Below are 27931 nucleotides of genomic sequence, written 5' to 3' on the forward strand. Positions count from 1 at the left end.
TATTATATATTATGTATATAATAGATAATATACATATATTAATTTCTACACACAGAATTTTCTCTTAGAATTTACCCTGAAAATCATGATAATCGTGGGACTATATGGTATGGAAAGAATTTGATGAAAATTTCTCTGATTAATATTTATCACAATAAAAATAATAATATCTATTACAATAAAATATAAAATATATTTGATTAATTTTACTGTGCAGTTTAGTAAAATATTAATCAAACATGTTTTATATTTTATAGTGATAGATATTATTATTTTTATTGTGATAAATATTAATCAGAGAAATTCTCATAAAATTCTTTCCATACCATATTGTCCCACGATTACCATGATTTTCAGGATAAATTCTAAAAGGAAATTCTCTCAATGTAGATAATTAAAAATTTAGCAATTATTAAATATTTTCTGCAGCATTTTTGTACTGATTATTAATACTGATTATTAAAAAAATTTGAGAATTGTCATCTCTTTTCGGAGAGCGAAATCACATCATGTGAGACAAAATGTCTGGAAGTTCGACTTGGGACGTTCATATACATATATACAGCATGCTAGGGACGCGACGGGTCGAGCCATGAACGCTGGTTCAGCTTCTTTTGTAATAGAATGAATGCACATGGTGCCTCGTTCGGTTACATGCACGTTGAGCCTGAGCTTTCGTAGTGTTGGTATATTGGGATATCAATAGTTCACGTTAAGAGCGAAAGGGTTTATCTAGAAGGTCTTACGGGGAATGAGAGCCAGCGAGGCTATACATTACCAATTTTCTTTCCATTTTCTCCCGTTTACAATTACATGTGTAATATTATATGTTTAGAAAAAAAATAGGAATATCGATTGTCATATAATTCTCGAGTCGAAAAGAAAAAATAAAAGAAAGGAAGAAGAATAACGTTTTCGTATTTTAAATAAAAAGTCGATTTAATTTTCAGTCATAGATTATTTAATCTGATCTTATTTGTGAGATGCATTGTACGATAAATAATGATTTATTTGAAATATCCTTAAGTTTTGACTTTTAAGTCGATTTTATTCGCTATCGTTATACATAAATGAATCAATGTTAATAAGATGTCACTGAGACTTTGGACGATAAACAGTTCTCCAGAATTCTCTTCACGATTCGAGCAACCCTTGTTACTTAGAAATTGTTTACACACGCTCGTGTATCTCATTTACGCCGTCGTTTGCTGTTCGGCCTAGAATCACTTCGCCTTTCCAGAAGTACGCGGCGCTCTGAAACTGAGTCTGGCGTACATACCTAAGCGTCCTTCCTGCGCGCATTTATCAGGATTTCCGAAGGAAGCTAGAGTTTTTAAGCCGCCATAAATTCTCATACTTAAAACTCGCAAAAACCAGAAACACGATTCTCGATATGGCGCGGCAAAACAACGTCGTTTATTTCACGTAATTCGCAAGGGCACTTTCTCTATTGAGAAATAAGGAACGTCTAAATTATAATTTTATGCATCGAAAACGCTGTCGTGTTAAAATATCGCGCGCACGATAAATACGCATCACAGTAAAAGAACATACATCGCAAAAGTGAATATCATCATATTCTTTTTTTACTGCTTATTTGAATAAATCATGTAGAAAAAGAGAATTTTTTTTTATGTAACGTCGATGTATTAATTTATTTAATCAGAGGTGGGAAACACACACACACACACATTCGAGAAATGAGCCACAGGCTCAAAGAAATAAAAAAGAATCACAATCATTAGCTTTTATATACACATATATATATATGCACGCGTGGCTGTGTTTTTGCGAGGATGTGTGTCTGAAAAGAGAGGGGAGAGAGAAAGAGAGAGAGACCGCGAAGAGAGGGGTGGAATTGAGCACGGAGCAGTTATTATCTATCGCTCTCGTTACCACAGGTTGCTCGTAAACCGGCCGCATCAAGGGGTTGGGGAGAAGCGGGGATGGAGTGCAGAAGCATAGGTAGAGGTAGATACCAGTACTCATATCGTCGTCGCCGTCGTTTCGTACCCCCGCATAGCAGCGCACCACCGGTAAATTCCCACCCCTGACTATGCTCATCGGTTACCCCTGCAGAATATCGCACGGGGAGTGTGAACGGACGGCCGTGTCTGGGGGGCTGTTCGAAAATCTCGACTCGCTATTCTCTACGCTTGGCCGATCGTGAATGAAAATCAAGGCCGATACTCCGCCATAAAATTTTTAATTATATGCAGCAACTGCCTACTCTTTCTCCATTTTATTAGGGATCTCTTGCCTCTATTGATGATAAAACGAACAAAAATATTGATAGCTATAGATATATAAATAATTATATATAAATGGTAAACATCTTTTGATTTTGATTTTTATATTTATTATATTTTTTTATTACTATAGAGTAGATTGTTTAATGTATGCACTGTCACAAATTTTATCAATGAATATTATTACTATCTTATATATATCTTATATATGTACATATATTCGAAAATTTCGAAAAGATGCATCAACTTATAACGCGCATGTATAGAGACCGCGATACGAAATATGCGATTTCTCAAGGCGGAGAGCCAGGTACTATATGGATGCATACATGCATGGTCGAAGCCCGAACTGACGGGCAAGTGGAAGGATTGGCGAGAGAGAGTTTCGAATTGAGATCGAGTTTTTTGCACCGGAACGGCGTTGAATGAACGCGAGTGCGCGAATAGGGGTTGAACCCCCGCGGAGCAACAGTGCGCTCGTCTCGCGACAGGGGGCAGCATCACCATCGCTGCGCTATACCAATATTGTGTAGCATGTAGTTGCTACGAGCAGCCGTTGCACCAGGAACTCATAAATCTCCAGGGATATAGATGGCTCTAGTGTCGCGTGAGGTTGCAAGCTACCCCATGCAGGGTGCCGTGGAACGCCCTCCCGTCCCTACCCTATCCCCCTTACCCGGCCCACTTCACCGTCCCTCTCGCTCCCTCGTCGTCACCCATCTATTCCATGACCGAATTACCGGAATTTCACCTTCCGGGCCGAAGGTGGACCTTTCGAGACGAACGACGCTTGTTCTTCAATACTGTTCAAAAATGCATGGACATTTCGAATAGTACTGTGTCTCTGCGCGCGCTTGAAAATTGATTAGTAACGAATAATACAATAGCATCGTCGAATAGAATAGAATCATTTTTAAGCGATGGTTTTTATCCAGGAAATGAACGAATAAATACATTGAGAGAAACGTCAGTAATTATCTTTTAACACGTCTTACAAAATACTTTACTCTCCCCAATATCTGCAGTATATAAATATATCACATTGCCAAAAATACGGCTGATAAATGTGCATTTTAATAACACGCGTTGTTGTGTGTATAACAAAATTTTATATTTACTGTTATTGGAGATTTTATTATGAATTGGAAAATTAAAAAAGATTGATCAAGAAAGGCGATTATGTTACTAACATTGATGATAGGAGAGAAGAAAAAGGATGAACTTAGCTCTTAATCTCTTCCTCTTGTGCCCCTGCTGCGTTTATACCTCAGACATGACCGATGTTCGCAACACTATCTGAAGAGAAATATTTCTTTACACCAACAACTTGAAGTGAAAAATATTCCACATTTTTTCACAATGACATATGCTCGTTCTATAATTTGGATGAATGTTTTGCGTGTGAGAATTCGAAAAAATATGAAATTTTAAGCTTCTAAAAAAACTGATCTAGATTATAAATTGATAATAATTTGAAACTATCGCAAATTTTTAAATTATTTATAAGAATATAATGTTTGAGAAATTATAAAGATTCTAAAGTTTTACTATAAAATGTAATCTATATTTAGTAGATTTAAAATATTCGCCAATGAGCTTTTAGAATATGTGAAAGAACTAAAAGTATGCCTACAATAATAAGAATGAATTATGTGTTGATATGACTCCAGTATAGGAGTAAAACGAGTACTTGGAGTGGCTTGGAGAAAGAGAGAGAGAGAGAGAGAGAGAGAGAGAGAGAGAGAGAGAGAGAGAGAGAGAGAGAGAGAGAGAGAGAAAAAGAGGAAAAGAGCGGAAGATCCAGGGACCAAACAGCCAGCCAGCCAGCCAGCCAGCCAACCAACCAGTCAGCCAGCCAACCAAGCTAGTCAGAGAAAGAAGAGAAGGCGACGCTGATGATGAATCACTCGTTAGAAGTGAGTGGGAGCGAAAGAGAGAAAGAGGGGAAGAGAAAAGAAGCAATAAGATGATACCATGTAAAAAAGACGACGTTGGAACGCGCTAGAGCGAGTCACTAACTGACTTATCTACACATCAGAGTATGCGGCTGGTTCTCCCTCAGCTCGGTGTGCGATGGAAACGTTTTGAGCATTTCAGGCATTAACTTTAATGAGATTTAGAGGAGCACTCGCTCGCCAGTTAAAAATTGCTAAAAAAATTTACAACAAATCTACGAAGAAGCAAATTAATCAACAAACAGAAATTGGAATTACAAAATATGTAGACAACATAATATAATTCACGTAAAAAAACTTAGATACAGCGCTCTCTTTCTCCCTCTGCTTCTCTTTAACGACAAGTAATCTGAAATGAATTGCAGTACAACGAGATCGTTGATTATTTCGCATTTATCACATTTTTACATGAACCAGCGCTTAAATCTTATGGGATAACAATGTGCAACGAAAAGATAACGATCAGAAAGGCGCTATAACCAATCGGCAACGAGAAAACTGAATTCTTCCCGTGGGCATGTCGGACAAATCTGAGGGGTCGGCTTGCCGAGAAAATTGGGTTCGTCTTACGGAGACCTACCTACGAAGGAGTGCACAAGTAAAAGAAGTTTCAGTATCATCAAAGAGTGTCTCGACTCCCGTTTATACGCTCGCACACCGATAGGGCTTATATAGAAGTTGCGTTCGCTCGGTCATGGGTAATGGTTTTACGAGCGTCAAGGGTGATATAAAGAAAATGAAAAACACACCGGCACTGTTGCCGGCATGCACGGCATATAACTAACTACGCTGCCGCCATGTCCCCCTACCTTTCCGCGTCTAACTTCCTAAGTTTGTATAGCGAGGGCAAAACTCTCGCTGCTTCAAAATACCTCCCGCAAATTCATCACCTCGATGAGAAGCTTACCAATTAATCATGCACCTTCAAATTATAATTATATGTATTGCTCATATTTATAATTATTAATACAATGTGATCTGATGTTATAGATGTCGGCCAATAGAGCCAAGCGCGAAAATTAATTTCTAATTTTTCGGAACAGTATCTCTTGGTTTGAGATCACTGAGTTCCATTTGATTAATTATCAATTAACCTCGTACTTACAATGGAAAAATAGGCTATAAATGATTGTTCATAGAAAAATTTATAGAGCGTTAAGTTATATGGCAAACATTTTTTTTTAGTAAAATAATTAGTAAAATAATTTTTCTATGAACAATCATTTTCTATCTATTCTTGTTATTTTAATCCTGGCAAAACTGGATAAAAAGTTATGCTCTCTTTAGATTTGTAAATTATATAATTTATTTTAAATGTTTCGTAAATTAATTAATTATATTCTTTTGCGTGCGTGAATTTTCTAAACTATTATAAAATAGCGCCGATTTACTTACTTTTCATAATATTAAAATAGACTTTCAAAAGTTACGCAAATTCAGTGCGCAAGAGTGCACTGAATTTGCTTGTATCCATTAAAGAAAGGGGAAGATTTTATAAAAGTTAAGTATATATAGCATGATATGATGAAGAGTAGGAGTTGAAAGGTGCCAGTTAATTGTGATACACTTTGCGGGGTGCGAGACGGTTGTTCGTTGCTATACAAAGTTTGGAAGAAGCGGAAGTGTGCGAAGAAGATGCCCACAAAGCTTATCACTTTTTTTGTATTATTATTGTATTACTTTCCTTATTCGCGTTCAGCGAAAACTTTTAGTTCATCACGCTTCTATGTTTAATATATACAGCTTACGTCGCCTCTGAAAATACTTTTGGTTCCTTTCGCAAGCACAAAATACATATATATGCCAACGTGCAGCGCTCTCGTTTACATGACCATAAGAAAATGTATGCAAGAAAGTCGTCCCCTGTAATGCAAATATAAAATTATTTCCATCGTAGAACCATAAAACGTGTAAACGGAAGGAACGATAAATTGAGCGGGCTATATTTATCATACACAAGTACGCGAGCTATAAAGGAATGTATTTAACTCATTCCGCTCTTTTTTTTTTTCTTATTCTAATCCGATCTTGTGCGCGGCCTACATAAGTAAGCTGTCGAAAAACCGGAAAGTGAATAAGAGATTGATCGAATTAATCGTATAGATTTCTCGTGATACAGATACAATGTACACCGACACACTCGTATAATTATACCTGTTGCCAGAGATAAAACATGAGTTCTTTCATTCTCGAATGAAATGAATGGATAGATTATTCATTCCTCCTGCATTAAACGAAGCGTGTAATAGTACACACGTCGCGAACGATCGTAATGTCTGAATTAAAAGCTACTTAACCCTTCCAATTTAATTTACAAATATCCCCTTATCAAAAACATTACATCACACAAACGCGTGTAAGCTCTAATAATGTAATAATTATTTGTTTCGCTTTTTATTATATTAATAATATCTTTCTTCAAATTATATTCAATCATATTCAATCAGATTTAAATTTTTATTCCTCCCAATTTGTTTCTCTCAAAGCACTATAATTTTTTATAATTTATTTTATTAAATTATAAAAATAATATTGAAAGAATTATAAGAGATATTTTTTAACAATCGTATCGTAACTGAAATGGTTAAATCGTGTGTATTAGAAATAACTAACCAGACAGAGCAAACATATGCTACGCGCTCCGGCTAGTTGATTCTCGAAAAGGAAAGAGAAAAAAATTATGCGGACCTTAGGTCTCGCGTTGAGAATTTCGGCGCGCAACGTTGCCTGTAGCCTGTTTCACAAACCGTCTTGTCTCATACCCCGTCGAATAAGAGATGGAAAATACGAAGAGGCGACAAGAGGAGAGAGAGAGAGAGATAGAGAGGAAACGACACCAAACCTCTGTTTCCCTTTCGCCTCGCATGGTTCTTCTCTATCTCTCATTGGACTTCGAAGCCAGGGGATTCTCGGAGTTTTTACATCGCGGTCCCTTATTGTTGTGTAAATGCGGTGCAATGGCGCCGAGAGAGCCAGAGTACTGCTCACTTTTTAATGCTAATATCGTCGAATACGAGAGTAGATTTTAAAAAATACATGCTTTATTACGCGTATACGATGAGCACTGAAAATATATACGCAGCTATTAAACGAATGCAATAGTAATAGTTTTTCTTTTTACTTGTGTGCAACTTGATTAAATTAAATTAAAATTATTTGAACTTTTTATCTCAAAATTAAATTCTTTAATATCAAATCATCATTATCATTAAATCATCATTCTTTTATATCAAAATCAATTTTTTTAATATCAAAATAAATCAAAATTATTAATAAAATTGTGTTGAAGTTAATTCTAATTGTGTTAGCAATTCATTACAATCTAAAATTGCATCTCGCGTAAAATATTAAAATAAAAAACATTTCTTATAATGAATACTTGAATGAATTGTACTAGCTCGATAAACATATAATTTCTACAATAGAGATAATGATAATTAAAATTCAAGTATACAGCGCTATCAAATGTAGCGCAGCATCGAGCCAAGTCGTAGGAGTTTCCCTTCTTAATCAACCTTATAAGCGCTCATGTTTCTACTTCCTTTATTAACCTATCTATAGGCATCTCAAATGAATCTGATGGTTGAATGCAGATTTTGGAGAATTGAAACGATATCAGCTAATAATGATAGCTATAAATGTCGCGATAGAATCAGCAAGCAAAATTATTACCCTATGATATAGTACACTTTATGCATCGATGAAAGGCGTGAAACGATAATAAAAAATAATTTAAAATTATGAAACATGTAATCGGGGAAATGTTAAGGCATACTATTCCGAAAATAAAATCCGTAAACATGCAGTCCAAGTTATTCGATATACTATATTCTGCATAAATTTTATAATTTGGTGAAAAAAAAACTTAATTATATAATTGTGAATCTTAATAAATTATATCATAATAAATATGGGAAATATATAATTTTGCAAAAATGCTGGCAAGTAGTATATTATGCAAATAATTGATAGAATTGAAAAATTTATTCTCACATCTCGATAAATGGAAAAATTTATCGATAAAATCGCGAAGCGAAAATGCGATTTTACGTTTCGATTATCTCGGTATCTCGGAATTTTTCTAGGACGGCCGTGTGTACGCAAGGTAGGTCAGGGTCTGATTGCAGGAAGGAAGCAGTTAGGCCCGGTTAAAGTCGTTAAGCCAAGTTTACGAGGTGTTACCGGGAGCGTAACCTGTAAATCTCAAAGGCAAGTCGCGAGAGGGAGAGAGAGAGAGAGAAAGAGAGAACGCGTGCCAGTGGCCGCCCTTGGAAAGGCCGCGGAAGGGGTAATGGATATAACTGGGATGTAAGAACCGAGGTAAGACTACTTGGGCGCTATAAACGCTTTTATGGATCGTAAAACGTCTTCCTTTACAGCCAATAAAGATCCCTGACCTACCAGTTTGGCGAGCGACTAAGTGAACGAGCGCGCGCGCGAGAGAGAGAGGAAGAAGCGATGGTGGTGATCGCGCATCGATCTGTCGAAATCGCGCTTTACTACGCAATAAAATCACGCAGCGCCGCCAGTACTTTATTTCCTCTTCATGGGGCTGTGAGTCGCGCGGGGTTTATTGGATTATTGACCGATAGCTCCGGGGAATGCATTCGCGGGGAAAATGTGAATAGCCCTGCCGACTCAGCGGCGCGGGTTTATACGACCAACACGAATGCATGTGCGCGCACATGTACATACACATGCACATACACATGCACATACACATGCACATACACATCGACGATTCGGTTCACTACCACCGTCAAGAGAGAAACAGGAAGGTCGTGAGTTACTATATAACCACGTCGATAAAAACAAACCATAAAGCGCATTACGGGCGATCATCGAACTACCGTTCAATATATCCTGCTTGGTGGGTAGAGGCAGCCTTCCCTAAATTGAGTTATGTACCGATGGAGAAGTCGGTAAAGTAGGTGCAATGCGTTGCCGACCATAGAGCCAGATTTGATGCATACGCAAGCATACAGCTAGTGGAGGGGGTATGCTGCCAGCGCACAGTGCATTGGCCACGTTCAGCAGAAAAAGCAGCTTTGCAACTGTTGTAAAATTCGTGAATCTGATTGGTATATTCTCTTAGATTCAGCTAAGATGAAGAGAATACACCAATCAGATTCACGAATTTTACAACAGTTGATGCAAAGCTGCTTTTTCTGCTGAACGCGGCCATTGCCAGTCTATCCCCTCCACTTTGTCTGCAAATCTGGTATCTATGTTGCCGACCAACTAACTCTGATTTGTGCTGCCACCTACGGTGACAGTGGTTAAATGATAGGGAAATAAGTACTGCGCGCGGAGTATTACATGATGATTCAAATTTCAGGTATTATTTCGCGTATCTCGCGTGCTCTATGTATGTGTATTATTTGCTTGACAATTAACGTAGTAGTAGGTGTATAGTTTAATAATTTTGTGTCACGAAATGACGATAAATCTCTAGGATGAATGACCGGGATGATGCCAAAAAATAGATGTCCACGCCTCAGCCACGCCCACGAGCGGGGGAATAAAGCAGCCATAACTAATCCAAAACCTTTGAAACCGATAGATGGCATTGCCCTATTGTTTGCTGTGCGTTATCAGTGCTCTCCTATATATTTTTTTACTATAATAAAAAAAAGCGTCCATTGGTACATGCTATATTATATATGTACACAAAGTGAAAAGGGGAACTAAAAAGCTAAAAATTAATACGATAATCTGAGAAATAGGCTCCACATGCCGTAAACGACTCGCGTGCAATTGTTATTAATCATAATCATTAATTATTTTATACTGCGAACGAGTGCACGATTGCAATGAATCTGAGAAAGAGGAGACCTGATAATCTGAAGAAGCCCAGAAGAAGTCTCGAGCGAAAGCAAAGCAACTTTGAAATAAGTTTTTTTTTATTAGAAGAATATTCACAGACGATTCTAACTTGAGAGAACATGTGAATTAATCATCCGACGTCGCCGCGTCCATTTTTACATCGCCCATTGAAGTTTTTCTAAATTGCTTTTTCATGTTCACCGTCAAAAAATATCTCATATATCAGCTCGTGAAAGCGCTGATCTATGTTTTATATTTTTTCCGATAACACGTGAAACTACTATTCAGTTTTATCAACTTCTTGCGGTAAAACTTTATTTAATGTCTTCTGTATTTGCATCTGCTTCATGTTTATTAAAGTTAGACCGAAGACAAATATGAGGAATAAACAAAAAAGGAAGTACGATGAGAGCGCAAAGCACAAAAAATAAAGTAGCTATAGAACTCAATCATGATAATTGAGATTTTTTTTTCGAATTTAGTATTTCGTCACACGAATCACTTAAGTCGCGTTACTAATTGCCGGAGAAATCGATAAAGATTCTATTTCGAGGATACATCTCCTGATATAGTTGATTAAATAAGCGTGATTAAATAAATATCTCTGAGGGGGAAAGGGGAGCGTTATTTAATCGCGATTCAAGTGGCGTACAATTACGACCCAATCCTCGGAGTTAATCGGAGAATCGCTTCTCGCTGTGTGCCCCGTAATATTACGTGCAGTCGGGGCAAAATTTATGCCCGAACTTTTTCGTCGCCCAGATACCAAAAAAAGAATATTAAGCGCCAATAGGTTTCGGGAATAAGAAGTTTCGATCGAACTTTTAGACCGGCGTATTTCCTTTCTGCTGCAGACATTTCAAGTCTTTTGAGAATATATATGATAAACTAGTATGCCATTTTGCTCTGTAATGTTTATTTTTGTTTTGTTTTGTAGAGAACATATATCTAATATACTATCTACATATTTTATATTTAAAGATTAAAAAGATTAATAAATATAGTCTTTTACTATATAAATATTTTTTAATAAAAAAAAGAAATATAAAAAAATTGTAGTGCAATAAAAAATATTCTTCTATGAAAAAATACACATATGGAAAGATTTTTATGGAAAGATACACATAAATAGCCATTAGACTTGCGTACAATATATTTTTAAGTTAGATTAATGAGACTAATTTTAAGGTCTATTTTTTAACTGAAAAACATAAAGTCCTAAATGCTCGAGAGGCGATAGATTCTCGTGAGTGTGAAAAAGGCGGGAACCTTTCTTACAATCTATAGTGTCTCGACCGAGCAAATCGAATGGTAGTTTATTTTTTTAAGAATGAATGGTTGACCCGATTAAAATACAGATTATACTGCGGATTTTTTAAGGATAAATCATGCTAACGGGATTGGTACTATTGTCTTTTTTTTACCTGACTGGACTTTCTCTTTTCCTTTTTTTTTGTGTTATTCACCTGTTTCAAACAATTTATCGCTTTTAAGATTTCTTTTTTTTTCGACTTTATTTATTTTACAGTTAACAGTTTTTTTTTATCCTGCGGCTAGTGATCGCGGTATAAAATGTTGTAATTTTTGTCTAGTATGAAGATTACATTCATGTTTAAATCAATGAAGCGACGTAACACGAAAAAAATGATATTTTTGTATTTATTATTGACAGATTAAAAACAAAGTAAACGATATAGACGTATTATTTCAAGTCTGTGTTTATCGCTCCCTCGAACTGCACGTTCAACGCAAGTTAAATACACGCAAATAGCATAACTTAGAAAATTATGAAGTCACGCTTGTACGCGGTTTATCCTCATTAAGTCCGCCAACTAAACTTAATTTTAAGGCCACTGCTGCTAAAAGCTCGAATCTCATTTTTACCGCCGCTTTCAACGTTTATATGAGTATCTTTTTTTTTTAGTGCATAGCACATAATCCTAACTGTTGCACCAAGCGCATACGTCCGTTTTATTAATTCCCATATAACGTAAACAAAAATATATATTATATATAGAGATAGTGACTGAAATATTAGAGCTTTATAAATAACGTCCTTTTTCAATCGATTTAAAATTTACTTTGTGGAAAATGTTAAAACGTTACAAAGTTTATAACAAGCGATCAAAAAAAAATTATTTTAATGAATTGAATTTTAGGAATAAAAATAATTATTTTATATTTAATTTTAAATTAATTTTAATATATAAATTTTTTATTTCGTAGCTTAATTATTAAAATATTTAATGCTAAATTAAAAATGTTTTCAAAAGAGTTAGCGATTCTAATCAAATTTTTGATACTATAGATATTATAGAGAAATTGACTTTAAATTTTTTAAAACAGAAAATACATATATATAATATCCAAACTAAAAAGTTTGCCAAGTATTTCAGTAATATCTTCTATACACATGTATGTATTAAACTTAGAAAATTACGGTGTGTTTGAATAATTCTTGATTAATTAATCAAGAAGGAGGGGGGCGGGATTAATCGTTATCTCACATCGAAATGAGAAATCATCAAAGTCACTCACCTTTAATACAGCTGTGTACATTGCGGTGCTAGTAGAGGGTGGTGTGGATTGGCGGTAGGGTGGTCAGGGGGGCTCCGATGCAGGGCGTACCCCTAGTTGCCCCCCTCGGGTCCCCCGCCGGCTCCTTGCTGCTGATGCACAACCGCTGCCGCTGCCGCTGCTTTTTGTGCCTGCGCTTGCTTCTCCTGCTCGTTTAGTTCCTTGATCGCCTGAATCTCCTTCTTCAACTTCATTCGCCGATTCTGGAACCAGATCTTGATTTGCCGTTCCGTCAAGCAGAGCGCGTGTGCCATCTCGATCCGCCTCCGCCTGGTAAGATAGTGGTTCGTGTGGAATTCCTTTTCGAGCTCCAGAGTCTGATAGCGCGTGTAGGTTTGTCGACCGCGCCTGCGCATTCCGTTCGCCCCTGCAAACAACGAGACGAAAGAGGTTGAGACGGGCCCTCTTTATTCTCTTTTCTGATATTATATTTATCCCGTAAAAATATTTTTAAAAAAACCAGTCGAAAATAATTGTCAAAAATATGTTAATCGAATATCTGCCAATAGTTCTGATATATGTATCGAATCGCGACACAGGCGAAAGTCTTTGGGGGTACAGAGTAGGTAATACTGAAGGAAATTTTTATTTTGCGAATGACTAGGCGAATCGTATCTCCACGAAAATGTCACCAAAAATTGGGAGAAAAAGTTAATTTTACGAACGCGATAAATTTTCATTTACAGATAACATCGAAAATAAATAGGTATATTGGCGGATATCACTTTGTACGTGATGCCAATTGAGCATGCAGATTACGTCGGCTCGTCATTCCATCCCTGCTGCTTATCTTGTTCTAAAGCGAGTTATCTTTATGAGCTGCCGCTTAATACTTATTAAAAGAGTATTCTAATGAATTTCTGATTATCCAATGGCGAATATCAGACGATACGCGACGATATATAAAACGAGAGAACCGTGCCGATAAAGGAAATGTGTAAACGGCTTAAAATAAAGCGCGGCATGAGTCGTTCTCCCGAACAAAACGGGAGAAAGTAAGAGAGTATACGGCGGCGGGAATAGGTACTGTTGAGCAGTCACTTGGGTACAGTAGCGGAGTAAGCCCCGACAGTGGGGGCGCAAGCTCACCTTATCGGCCATTACTGCCTCGTAAAAACCCTCCCGTTTCACCTCTGTGCCACCGATATCCAACCTAAACCCGACCTCTCTCTTCTCGGCCGTAAGCAGAATCCTCCTTTTACTCTGTTTTCGCTCGCATACGGTGCGTGCCCGAGTACATAAATATCTATAATATTACGATTTCCGCTCTCTATCGGCTTATCCTTCCGTGTTCGACTAGAATCGATCTTCTCGAAATTTACCGACCACCAAGAATATTGGAAATTTATTTGTTAATATTTAATTTCTTTAATAAAACTATCGATGGTGAAATAACGCGTTCTGAAAGGCTCAAGTGCACACAAATTAATCAATTTCTCTATTTAATATATTAATATTTCTCTATTCACATTTATTATATCGTAAACTTGAAAATTTATAAGCAAAAAAAAAAAAGAAATCTACGATATAATTGTTCAATATGCAAGAATATGTTTCAACGTCCCGATACGAATCTCGTCGTCCAATAAACGCTTCAAATTTATAATAGCATCTGTACCGATCCGTTATCAACAAAGTGCATAAAATCACACGCGGTGCGTGATTCACGCATACGCTGCGGCAATTCCAGACGACCATTGTATCCGTATCATACCGGTACACCGAAACAAGGTTTATATCGGAGCGTGATGTTTATTATCGCGACGTAATCAAGTGCCCTGCCGTCCGAACCGCTATCCCTCCGGGCGCCTCATCCCGTTCTCTTTGCCACCCCCTGTGATCACCCCTACGATTCTCATACCGGGTTGTCATGTTGCCCCGTACTCGCACCGTACAGAGGGGGCGTGAAATTACAACGCGGCGGTATTTTTAACGGTTATTTGTCACACGGATCGCGCCCGTCGAGTCTGGTTCTCTTCCATCTCGGAATCTCCGATCATACCTTCCTTTATCATCTCACAGCTCCCACAGAATTATTCTCCAAGTTCTATTGACACGCACTTTTTCGAAATGCGAGCGCGGTAAGGATAAGAGCAATAAATTCTCTCTCTCTCTCTGTCTCTCTTTCTCTGTCCATCAAACTTATAAATGAAAGTAGGGTCTGTCCCAAGTCGCTTTCATATAGATCAGTAAAATAGAAATTATGATATTACAATTATGATATGAACTTTATGATACTTTAATTAGAAAAAGAATAAACTTATGATAAAATAATAAAGTATAAAGTATAAAAGAGGATAAAAAAATAAGATATTTTATTTTTGATATTTTTCATGAAACTGTCGACAATAAATGATAAAATGTTTACATTTACGATGTTTTTTTTACATCATTATTGCTTAGAAATATTTTTGCAAGTTTTTAAAAATAATTTATAAAATAACCTCTCTTTTCATCTTTCTTTTTTAATTATTCTCAGATTTGTTTCAAATTCATGAACTACTGAACTACTCTCTCTCTCGCCCCGCATGACGTCTTATCCAAGAGATATCGCGAACCAAACGAAATTAGGGGATGAAATATCAAGATTACCGCGCTCCCCGTAAAGTAAAAAGAGGTGCGCATGGTTGCTTAATCGAAGGGGTGGATAAATTTTATGCTAAGACCCTTTAAAATGCTTTCATTTGGAGGAACAAAGAAGAAGATCGGTAAGGCATGCCAAGAGGAATTGGTTGGCTGAACAGCAAAGCGGGAAAACCGTAGAGCACGTTTAGAAGAGCGAAAAATATTTCGGTCGTTATTCACGCCTTTCTTGAAAAATGCTTGCCCGTATATCCGGAAAAATTTCCACTCCGCCCAAACCTTCGTCCGACGAATTGTTCTTTCAAAAGTCTGAGTTATAACAAAAAAAGTTTGAAAGGATTATGTGTAGCACAAAATATGTAAGATAAATTTATTTTGCAAACTCGCAAATTTGCATTTAAAAAAATGCTGAATTTGTAAACATTTATCACAGTCTATAAATTACAATTCGAATTGTTCCGATTAATGCACTTTTATTACGTACTTCGAAAAAGAAACAATCCTGAAAAAAAAACAATATATCGGAAAGATGTAAAACGGGAGAGCTCAATGGAAGGAAATTTCACGAAGCAATCAAATGCTTTTTTTCGGCTCGTTGAGAACAGCTTCAAAATGCGAAGGGGAAACCGTCGGTTGAAAGAGATTTGCCGAGTTTCGACGTATTCGACGTATTCGACCATAAACTGAGGTAGGGAGCCCAACTTAACTGGTTGGCAACTCTAACAAGAACAGCCAATACGTTGATTGCTGTTGGGGATTTGCCGGTATAACTTTGCAAAACACGATGCCAACCAAAGCAACCCTCACTCCGTTCCTGCATCCCTTTGCTACGTGCGTGTATATATAGTATACGAAGTCGAATCATACGCGAGACCAATCAAATCAAAGTAAGTGAATTGGGTCCATGAAGGACTTCCCAGACTTCCTCCTGAGATATTTCCTATAGGCTTTGCCCCTTCGAGTTTCCGCAACGTTGGGCAGTTTTTGTACGTAAGACTGGCAATACATCAACCAGAGCGGGACCTCGTATATTTCTTGCTTTTAAATTAAATAATGTTTAGTAACTGCTGTGACCTATACGTTGTATTTCACATAGTCGGGTTAAATCATTCAATAATCGAAAATAGAAAAATCTCATAAAGCAAATAAATTAAATAATTACGTTTTATATTCCCGTATTATCATGTACACACAATTGCATTTTTTCAAAACAAAATTCTAAAATTTTAATTGCATTAATCGATGCAAGTTTTAATTTTTTTACACAAAGTTTTTTTTATTCTTACGCGCTTACTTTGTTATATAATACACATAAGTTTTATTCTTTTATTTAAATTTTATATAAAGAAAAAATTTTTTAATCAATGTTCTTTTTCCACGGGGAGACAGAATAAACCGGTTTCGTAAATATGACAAAAATTAAAGTTTCATAAATAATAGCCAAGAAAAATTAAACATTAAACGAACGAATGATCATTCGACATTATTTCGTGCCCCTTTTAAGCGCGTGTTGTAACAATATTCCGTTTGAAGAGTGCTATAGTCCGTTCACGTATCACCAGTTTCGGCCTTCCGGTGCCATCCGGAACGCGCTCACGCTCTCGAAGAACCCTGTTTGCACGCGGCACGGGAGTACCGAGGACACTTGGTATGAGGAACGCGTAGCTACGCAGCAAGATCGTAGCTCAACGTGGGATATACCCTCCTCCAGCCTTGCCAAGGTAGGTAATCCTCTCGGGGGCGTGAGTTACTGCCTAGCGTCCCTCGCGCTCTACTCTCTTCTCTCTCCCTCGCCTTCTTCCATACCACCTAGACCCCCCGTTACCCCCTTGCCGCGTTTCCCTTCCTCTTTCACGCTCTACCAGAATCTTCGTCTCGTTTCTGCCAGGACGTCTCCTCCTACCCCCCTTCTCTCTTCTTACTCTCTTTCCTCTCTAAGGGCTGCCGAGAAAGCACCGGGAGAAAGTTGGAGGACGGTTGGCGGACGAGGGGAGAAGGTAAGATGTTGCTACGTGGCACAGCTGGAGCGCATTAGTCAACCGTAATTAATAAGTTATATACAACGGAGACTAACGAAGAGTGCGCGGCGCGTTACACCGCCGACGTCGTCTCTTTTAGGGGAGAGGCAACGCGACCTCTCGGGGTGTGACGACGGAAACCTCAACGATCATAAATACATGCTAAAAACTTGCCGGCATAAATAAACTAAGGGTTGACGCTCGCAAATGAGGAACAGCGAAGACGTATATCTCTTCTGATACTACCAGCTACTAGTGAGACTTAGCGGTCAGATGGAACGCTTATGGAATTTGGCCGCGTCTCATAAATATGCCTAATAAACCTGACGTTTTCTGACGCTAAAATAACGAACAGTCCAAATTAGAATGTCGAAGATCGGACACGGCAGTCTTGAGAAGCCGGGTTTGTTTAAGAGATAGGAAAACATGTAACTATGCGAGATTTATAAATCATCGACTATACATATATGTCATTTATAAAAAAAAACTATATCATACACATTTTACGAACATAAAAGTTTATATTTCGAAATACATTTCTAAGATCGGGAAAATTTATTGATTATGCTAGTTATCGAATCGTACGTTGCGAAATGGTATAATTCTTTCCTGATTGATTCCGGAGTGCAAAAAATTTAATTATATATACATATATAATAAAAACTCGGACATGTACTAGATATATACAGGGTGTCCGGTAATAGTCGCATCAACCGTCGTGTGCAGATTCCTGGGATCATGTATAAAAAAGATTAAAGACAGTAATTAGCTTAATGAGATAGTTAAAAGAGAAGACCTTTAAATCAACATCGTATAATTTTTCTGATATTTAACATAAATAGAGATCAATTTAATGAACCTATCATTACATGCACTTGCAAGTCCGGTAGAATACGTTTAGAAAAATTTCGCGACGTGGACGAGAACACGTCGTCAGCAACCAGAGATATGTCATAAGAAGATCTTTACGAAGCTTTAGTTTGTTCGAGAATAAAATATCGGCTTTACGTGCAAGCACTTTTGAATAAGAGCGTAAGCCACGCCGCGGGCAAGGTGTCGATTTCGCTCCCAAGTGAAGCATCCTGCTGAGCGAGGATGAACGAAAGAGACGATCGAGATTTTCTGAATATCTTATCGTACGAAATATCTGTCCAAACCTCATCGGCTTTTTCACTGTTATATTGTGTTCATTTTCGCCGATGAAAAAAAATAATCACTAAATGTGAAATATTATATTCTCTCGTTCTCCCCTCTCTCAAACAAAACATTCGAATCAGTCATTCATATCGCGTATGTTCAATCAATCGTGTGTTCGCAATCTATGAACGTATCCTGAATAACGTGGCCGTGATTTTTAAGTTGATAGTATTTTGATAGTATTTGCCGATCGTAATCTGTGTCATAAAATAGAAAGTAAAGATCGATCGAAAAACTATAGTGTCATTCGCATACTCGTCGATCAAGATGGAACTCGTCGCCGCGGGTGCGTTTTGATGAAGGAACTTGATTCGTAGACAGAGTATCATTAACACGGTGCTTCTGAGTTACGTGATTCGTTGTAATTCATCCACCGCCGCATTCGATGACATGGAGGAACGATGCCGATTGGCTGACAATCCATCGAAGCATGCAATTAATCGCGAGCAAAAAGTAGAGAACCCGCGGAGCGAGATACTCAGGATAATTTCGCGTGCACTATCACGCAAGAAATTTAATTAACGCATACACGCGAGCTCGTAAACGCCAGCCTTCTTTCTCTTTTTCATCTCTCGCTTCCTGACGTTCGGGCAACGAAAACGAGACGAAGAATGGAGGCGAATCGAAAACAAGAGAGGTAAGAGAGAGAAAGAAAGAGGGTGAGGGAGAGGGAGAGAAGAGGTGGCTTCTTCACCAACGAGCCAGCTGCTACTCGCGGTAATCGTAATAATTATGCAAAGACCGAACGCAACGGTGCATCTCGAGCGAAAGGGAAGAGGGAGGACGTTCCATGGGACCGAAGCACAAAAGGAGCAAGCCGACGTAAGATGGTGGTGGAGATGGCATGCAAAGAAGGCTCTCGGCATAGGTAAGCGAACCGAGAGCCGGTTGTAAGGCGACACCTCGCGGCTCCGTACATCTTTTTCCGTCCTTCTCTCTCCCAACCCCCTCGTTTTCTCTCCGGCCGAGTAGAAAACGACAAACTTTCCCTTTCTTATTGCTGCTCATCGTTATCGGATGAATTTTCACGTTCTTCCTGAATCGTCATTGTTGTTTCCACGTGCGAAAATCTCGTGTGAAGAAAGACACTATAGTAATGTGAGAGATCTCGGATATCTCTCTTCTATTATTGCGTACCGTCTTCTTTTTTGACTAATATTTATCAAGATTAACTATGTTATTTTACGCATAAAAAAATTACGCTTTTTGTCTATTTTATATATAGGATGATTCAGAAACGAGTGTAACCAACTTTGACAGATTGATTGGGAGATCATTCTGAGTAAAAAATGTCAATGTGAACATAGATTCTATTTTATGACCTCCCCAAACAATCTGTCAAAGTTGGCTACATTCGTTCTAAATCACCGTGTATAAATGATATTTCTTCCTATATTTAACATCGAGACAGAATACTTGGCACAAAGTAAGGTATCCTAAGCGAAAATAATCGTCGAAGGAAGCGAGAATCTAAAAAAAGGACATCTCGAATGCGAGAAGGTCCGATACAGGTGGGTAACGTTGCGACACCCTCTAATGAAACGGATCGTCTGTCTTACTTACATCGCCATGCATCTATAAACTCACACGCCCGGTAACACGCACACAAAGTCGACGTGCGTGTGCGTATCTGCCGTTGTAAGAGGAACGCGGGGGGGTTGTGGGGGGGTAGGGAAACATGGTTACCAGCGGGCAACCGACCCACCGAACCATCCATATATCTGCGTCCTAAAAGGAATTCAAGAATATATTTTACATATGCTTTATTGCCGCCTTATTTCCAACTCTACGGGCACGAGGAGATCAGAGTGCGTGAGGATGCATTCTCTCCCACAAAGAGCTGCGCGTATTTTGAGGCGCAAAATTTCGCGAATTTTTGCGCCATGTAACTTTATTACACGCACATATCTTTTCATACGAATTATCGTACGCGTTATAATAATAATTAAGACAATGATAATTATTAATTCGCGAAATAAGAACAAGTCGCTCCAGCAAATATTTTGCTCGTTAAGTGTGAAGAATGTCTTCAACGTTAGAGATGTAGTTTTACACGGGGAGGTTCGAAATATTCTCTCCCTCTCTGTTCTAATTATAGATCCTCCCAGAAGAACGGCGGGGAACGATGTATAAATCTCCCACACGTATTCCCTCGTGGCTACGCGTGTCTCACAAAGTAATGACTTAACTTATATACGCATTAATCGGACTAGAGATGATTTGATAATTTGCAGCACGCAGGTCCACGGATCTGCCGGCATCTTTCACGTTCTTTTTGCGGCACGGTGGCTCCTCTCAGAGAGAGAGGAGCAAGACATAGAGGGCAGGTCCTTCGTACTTGTGATTCGACGAAGCCCCGGGGGGGCCTTCGTCCAGTACGTACAAGAGCGACCCGGGGGGGAAAAAGGGGGTGGGGAGAGCCGGTTTCGACGAATAAGACGCCATCGCACGGTTTAAACCGGGCAAGAAACTATGATTACCAAGGGGGCCTTGGTTGAACTGCACTTTGAATTTGGATTTTCGGAAACTATCTGTTAGATAGGCATCGCAATGTGCGAAATTACTAATAATTGCTTACGAAGCGAGTTTGAAATTTTTTTTTTACAGGGAGGGAGAGTAGATTATACTTGACGCGACGCAAAAAATTTAAGACGCGGCGCGCGCGATAATGACGGAGCCCAAATATTACTCCCGTTTAAAGGGCGGTAAAAAGACAAGTAATTTTGCGCATATTTTTGAACGAGTTCGTGACTTCAGGAGAGTGCGAGATGTGCAACTATTATAATTTTTTTAAATGTTTTTATTATATATGGTACTTCTGTCATACTTGAGTCTTTAATTATTCAATATAAAATGCAGAGTCATGATGACTTAAAAAATGTGAGATATAACTATTATAATTCGATTTTTTATAATCTTAAACAGAGAAAGAGAGAGAGAGAGAGAGAGAGAGAGAGAGAGAGAGAGAGAGAGAGAGAGAGAGAGAGAGAATGTTGCGATACTTATTCCTTCTATCACAACTGCATACTTGAGTCTTTAAATATTCAGTATGAAATGCAGAGTTATAAAGAAGAAAAAAATTTGCTCCATTATTCAAACGTATTCCAGTCGTACTTTTCAGCTCTAGAGCGCGAGACCGGCGGAAGGGAAAAGAGGATGAGGGTTACAGAACGGAAGTGCGGAAGAGGCAAGAGGCGCGATTGTTCCGTAGCGCGAAAATAATAATGAACTCGCGTAAATCAAGAAAGTTGGGGAGGTGGGAGGGAGGGTCGAACTAGTTCGCGGAATACTCCATATCCGCGATACGCGAGAGCGAGTGCTGCCAAAAATGTTCCCGCGACACGGCAAGCTTTTTGGCATATTAAAAAGTCCGGACATGGACGACCCTCGACTATCATATCCTCAACGTGGGTGTGTCGCGTGAAAAAGTTGAACGTTCGACACGGACTGGGTTATTGAACACGTAATGAGATTCTTCTTCGTTCTTCCGTCCGAAATTCGTATCCTCCAAACTCTCCGACCGAATCGCTGATCCGGATCCGCTCTATCGGATTATCTAGATTCCGCGATTCCGCAATTTCTGCGCAAAAGGGCGAAAAAACGGAAAAGGTTGGCGAATGGTTTGGCCGGTTGCAGGTTGGCCGGTCTCTCTCGCGGTTAAGATGAACGAGGCGGCACACTACGAGATCTTATCCAGGCGCAGCAGCGGCCACTGAATCATCCGCTTTGAATAGGACTTCGCTTCACTCCCTATATTATATCTATAGATACTAAACTCATACCTACGTCGGTATCCGCGAGACAATATACCCTCTTTTTGGGAGAGAGTAGAAGTTAGAGGAAGAGAAGGGAAGAAGCAAGAGAGAGAGCAGAGAATAGTTAGATCAATCAAACAGACAGAAAGAAAGAACTTAAATCGGAAAATAAATTTGAATAATTCTTTTTCCAAGCATTATAAAATTTCTTTTCCATAGAATTCCATCGATTAATGTGTCAAAAAATATCGTGCAACGCTACTACTATGTTACCACATTTCATTATCTTGAATTTTGCGAAAAATGTTTTCCATATAATCCTACAACTTACAAATAGGCAATAATGTTCGCTACTAGAATCTTAATTAGCGTAAATCATACCGCGACTATATTGCACTGACGGCCTTTGAATCCACGGCGAACTCTCGCGGCTCTTGAAAACCGATAGCGAAGAGAGACTTCACGCGAATACAAATTACGAAAAAGATAGCGCGCGCGCGCAATAATATTACATTATATGACGAAGATGAGCTTTAATTCGTTGTAATGATGTATTAGCCAATTACCTTTCCGCAACTTTCATATATGAGATATAAGTATATAGCGCCATTACGCGTTGTAAATTAGAAATATTTATTTGCAAGAAAAGGCAGATACATATATGATAAACAGGTCCGTGCAAAGAATGGATAATTAATTATGTAGCTTTTATCGCGTCGTGCATACATGAGCCGTTTAGTACGTTCAATGACTTAATGCATGATGCATTATTCCTCTCGAGATCGCTAATTAATGATAAATTCATTATCTGTATAAAATATTACACGTAAGATAGAACCAATCTGTATATCTTACAGTGTCTCTCGACTGTAACCAACGTCCGGGAGAGAGAGAGAGAGACGAGGGGAATAACCCGGGCCATGCTCGAAAAAGAGGTTCGTGCCGTAATTGTAAACATTGGATTAATGCAAATGCGCGCTTAAAAGCTTAATTGCTTTGATAAAGCATGGCGGTGCATTAAATTCAAATGCATGTAAATTAATTCAAATTTATGAGAAATAGGTGGACGCGGAGCACTTACTGGAAAAGAGGGAAAATAAAAATTAGTCCCCGCGGGGCCAGCCCTTGCGATGAGACTCTTTTTTCGTTCTACCCCCTTCCTTCATCCCTCCCCTCCCTCTCTCCCTCCCTCCCCCACCGCGCCTTCCCTCTATTTTGCCAACACGCCATGTTGCCAACCAGATTGGCCGCGGTGCGAGAGCGTCGCCGATAAATTTCGTCTTCGGTTTTCGTCCAGATAAACGACGAATTTGAACACATCGATCGGCCGCGCCGGTAATTAACAAACGCAAACTTCTTTCACGCGGCCGTTTGGGTTAATTGGAGTCAAAAACTAATACATGTTCCGCGATAAGCGCGATTAATTAGGGATTGCTTAATTATGTTAGTCACTGCAATTTCTTCGAACGCGCAGTGGAAGAGAGTTATGCTGCCAATAATATTTTTTAGAACGCAATAGTATTTTTTTATAAAAAAAATTAGGAAATGATTGCTTCAGATTACAAATGTCATCTTCTTAATCTCAATCCGATCACATATTCATTTTATTATTATATTTGTACTTTATTATTAGTATTTTTACTATTTACTTATTTATTTTACTATTAATTTTATTTATAATAATATAACAAAGATGAAACAAGTTTTTTCCTGTATTTTAAAGATGTATTACATAATTTATTGAAGGTGTAACACGAGAGGATATATTTTCGAAATTGCAGTTGCAACCTCTCTTAATCCTCTCTTCACCGGCGTTACATCTTTGATCAAATGATAAACACGCGCATTCCATAACTGCGATAATTGCACACCCATCAGATTCGCTTCAGTTCTGATTACGTGGATGCGTTTTATTGCGACAAAAACTCAACTCCCGTCCCCGTCGAAAAACGACCAATCATCGACATCGCCAGCCACTTTATCGTCGTTACTCGCGCTCGCGCTCGCGCTCGACCGGATTTATTCTCCGGAGAGATTACGCAAATTACACCGGAATATTATCCCTGTCCATACACAACGGATTGATTGACGACAAGCTGTAGAACGTGTTAAAACGATGTTTATTTAAATTGACATCGCGTAATTTCTCAACTTTTAAAACCTCATATCAGCGGTTTGAGAGTGGAATATATGATGTTATGTAATCGAGAGTAATTGGGGAGGAAGATTTATATATTTAAATTAGCGTATAAAAAATTATGCATTTTTTCTCAATTGTAGGGTTTTTATTGCAAATTTTGAATATATATATGATTCTCATCTTTCTTTTACTTTTTAAAAGACTTTTGACAATATAAAGAAGACGGTTATACAAGGAATATACATGTGTGGAATTTTGAGACGATATCCTCACGATGTAGTGAAGCGTACGTTATTGTGAAACATTGTAAAAGATGCAAACCACCAGGTAGTGCACACATAATGCCCTTAAGACATGAAAACTGTCGACAAGTCAGTTTTATTAATGCTAGAGGTAGCTTGATTCAATCGATATATAATCAAGCGTTAATAAAATTACTACCGCGAGCTGCTGTAATCATAAGCCCTACAATAAGCCGCTTGTATCACGCTATTTGCCGCAATCATCGGCAGTTACGTTAATATTATGATGTGTACAAAATTCCGCAGTTTTAATTCAAAATGGACTTAAGGATAATAAAACAAAAAATAATAATATAGACTAATAAGAAATTGAGATATGAATCTTTCATTTTTTTTAGATGAAATCGCGCAAAAAATACGTATCTACTAAGAAATACAGCAGTATTAGGTATTCTAAAATTGTACAACGATAAGGTAGTTAATTCGATTCTTAATCTCGAATACTTTTATATTTCTAAGGAACAGTTTACGTAGAAGTGTAAAACGAGTTTAAAAAAGAAGAAAAAAAATAATTCAAAATAAAGAAAGATATCTTGTTCAAGGAATGAGTTACCAACGTGCAGAGATCAAAACGTATAGGTAAGTAATCATTAGGTCGATCCACGCCCAGGTATATTGAGTCGTTTTAAGAATAGCCTTTCCTCACTCGATACTCGCATTTTCTAATGCGTTCGGTACCCGCTATTATTATCACGCACTCATCTCATATATAATATATATATATATGCGTTTACAAGTGAACAAGACCCCGTTATCCCCCTTTTGCTTGTTTTTCACAAACCGATATAATTCTTCGCTCTATTATTTCATCTCGCGGCGTTATCCTAGCAACTATCATCGCTCGCTAATTTGCGGAAAACGGTAATTACATCTTCATTTTGCAACGAGGAGGAAAAAAAAAATACGTCCGAAAAAGCGCAAGTGTGCGTGTACATACCGCTTGCTTTTATTGTTTCGAAAGGAGACGCTCTGTGCTCCATCCCCTTCTCTCTTTCTCTCTTTACCAACACCCAGTTTTACGTAAGCGATATCGTTACAAAATCTCCGTGAAGACGCGAGCAAACGGCCTCCTCTCCCGCGATAATTATTCCCGTTCCGACCGGTCGAGCGCGACTGGCACACCATTCCTTCGCCGTTCTTCCTCATCCCTTTCCCATCCCCACCCCCCTCTAATTTCACCCTCCTCTCATCCGTCCCTTTCCGCAATTTCATTCTCCTCCTGGTCTCGTAAAGACGCGGCTACGCGAGTTGCCTAACTAAAAGTTCCTCTCGCAAATTGCTGGTTATTACGGACGTTACATCGATGTAGCTGTTACGCGTTTATCGACGTGATTGTCTTTGTGCCACCTCATCTTCGACAATTCCGCTCTCCTCGAGATCCTTATCTCCTTTCGTGGCTTCGGCTCGTTTTCGTTTTAATGGAAAAATTCATTACTAGTAATTGGAGGAATTGTAACAATACATTAAATCAGTAATTGTTGACGAGTTAGATTTAACGAAGAATATAATAAAATATTCATGTCAAAAGAGAACGATTAAATATTATTGTTCAATTTCTTTTTTTATAAAGTTTGTAATATGAAAAAGTAAGATTTTAATGTTTATTGCGGTACCGTTATATTTAATGTCGCGAGGAAATGCAAGCTTCGTATGTTTTGTCTTATTCTCTTTCAACTCTTCAATGCAAAAAAAATACCTTCGTAGCTAGTTGATGTTCCCATGTGGGCATGTTCCAATTGAAACGAGAGATGAGCGGGAGTAGAGGAGTCTACCTGACATAGAGAACGGCGAGGAAGGTAGAGCACATAGAGAAGAAAAAAGGGATAGAAGAGGATCAGGTACAACACACACACATAGACAGAGGGACATCCAAACGAAGAGTGAGAAAGATGAACCGATGAGAAAGGTAGCCATGTGTGCAGATGATGGAGGGAGAAGTTAAGAGGCTGAAGAGCGAAAGGGTGAAGCGCATGTACGAAGAAGAAATGAGGGGGGCAGGAAGGGAGAAGAGAAAAGAGGGGGGGATATCAAGAGCGGACCTCCCAAGTTGCGGTGAAATGGCGGATCATCATCGTCGCGTCATCCGTGAGCCGAATACTCTCTCATACTACCTCGGTTATTAAACTGCCCCGATACATTGTGTATTCCGCTCGTCGTCGTGTTAAAAAATTACTGAGCCAAGTACCTGAAATTCCCACTTATGGCACAAACGAGTTTTACGCCGCTGTGCATTCTTTTTGATCGCCGACCGCAAACTTCCCTAAAACTTCGTAAATAATTAAATTTTGAAGTACGTCGACGAATTTTTCAAATTGCGTACACGCTATATCATCGTGACCTATTATGTACGGAGCACTTATATCATTAAACTATTGAATCATTATTATCTTAAAAAAAAACAATGAATAATTTTTTTTCCAAGAAATAAAAATTGTTAAAAAATAAGTGATAATAAAACGAAAAAATACGCTATGTTCGAGTTTTAATTATTCAAGAATAATTTATACAAGAATAATTTATTCAAGAATAATTTATACAAAAAATATAACTTGCTATCACACATATTTATTACTGATAAATGAAACTGATACAGTTATAATTTGTGCAAAGAAAGTTTCTTTAGGTAAAGATCTGGAACTTTCATTATAGCGATCCTTCGAATGTATTCTGAATGTGTCTCTCTTAATGAAGTCGTAAGTAATAACGGGTCATTTCTTACATTTCATCGTTATTAAGTCGCAGACGATGCCATTGTAGCTACAAGCAGTCGACGGATGATATTGAACCAACAGATATTAATTTCGGGGATGTACGAAATATTTCCAGACCGGGGGATTCTGATCCCCAAGCGTGTAAGGGGAAGATAAGGCACGGTGTGTCGTAATCAATGGCTGCCGAGCAAAGTTATAACACGGATGACAAGTAAGCTTTCCGGAACTTGCGTCGGCGTAATGTTTCTCCTACAATCAGGTCTCCCTCCTTTTGCACCGCTCTTCACAGACTATCGATACGTATCATCATAATCTCGATGATGGAGATATAGCAACATATAAGAAACTTGTGACTCTTTATTTAAAACTTGAATAAGAAATAAGTATCTGTCCTTTCTCTCTTTTTCTCTCTTTCTTTTACATGAGAAGCTATTTATATAGTATATGCTAAAAAAAATTTTTAAATATATTTGCGGTATTATATGTTTTTAATCACAAAAATTGTTGATATAAAATTATTAACATGATAAGATTGGATCAATGACACAAAACAAAAGAATAAAGAATAAAGAATAAAATTTGTATTATTAGATAGATTAAATGGATTATAAAGTTATA

At 38.1% G+C, this 27931-nt stretch overlaps 1 protein-coding gene across 6 annotated transcripts in view; it reads right to left on the minus strand.

The window, feature by feature from the left end:
* The window catches only part of Antp (homeotic protein antennapedia), a 244257-nt gene that overhangs the window by 151347 nt on the left and 64979 nt on the right, over positions 1-27931 (minus strand). For all 6 annotated transcript variants that reach the window (XR_014426233.1, XR_014426236.1, XR_014426232.1 and 3 more), the window contains one exon: positions 12569-12974. The gene's annotated coding sequence lies outside the window, so the exon portion shown is untranslated. The remainder of the gene's footprint in view (positions 1-12568; positions 12975-27931) is intronic.

This window comes from Prenolepis imparis, unplaced genomic scaffold (assembly GCF_030444845.1).
Source record: "Prenolepis imparis isolate NDT839.2.m4 unplaced genomic scaffold, iyPreImpa1.0 SCAF_10, whole genome shotgun sequence".
Taxonomy (NCBI): domain Eukaryota; kingdom Metazoa; phylum Arthropoda; class Insecta; order Hymenoptera; family Formicidae; genus Prenolepis; species Prenolepis imparis.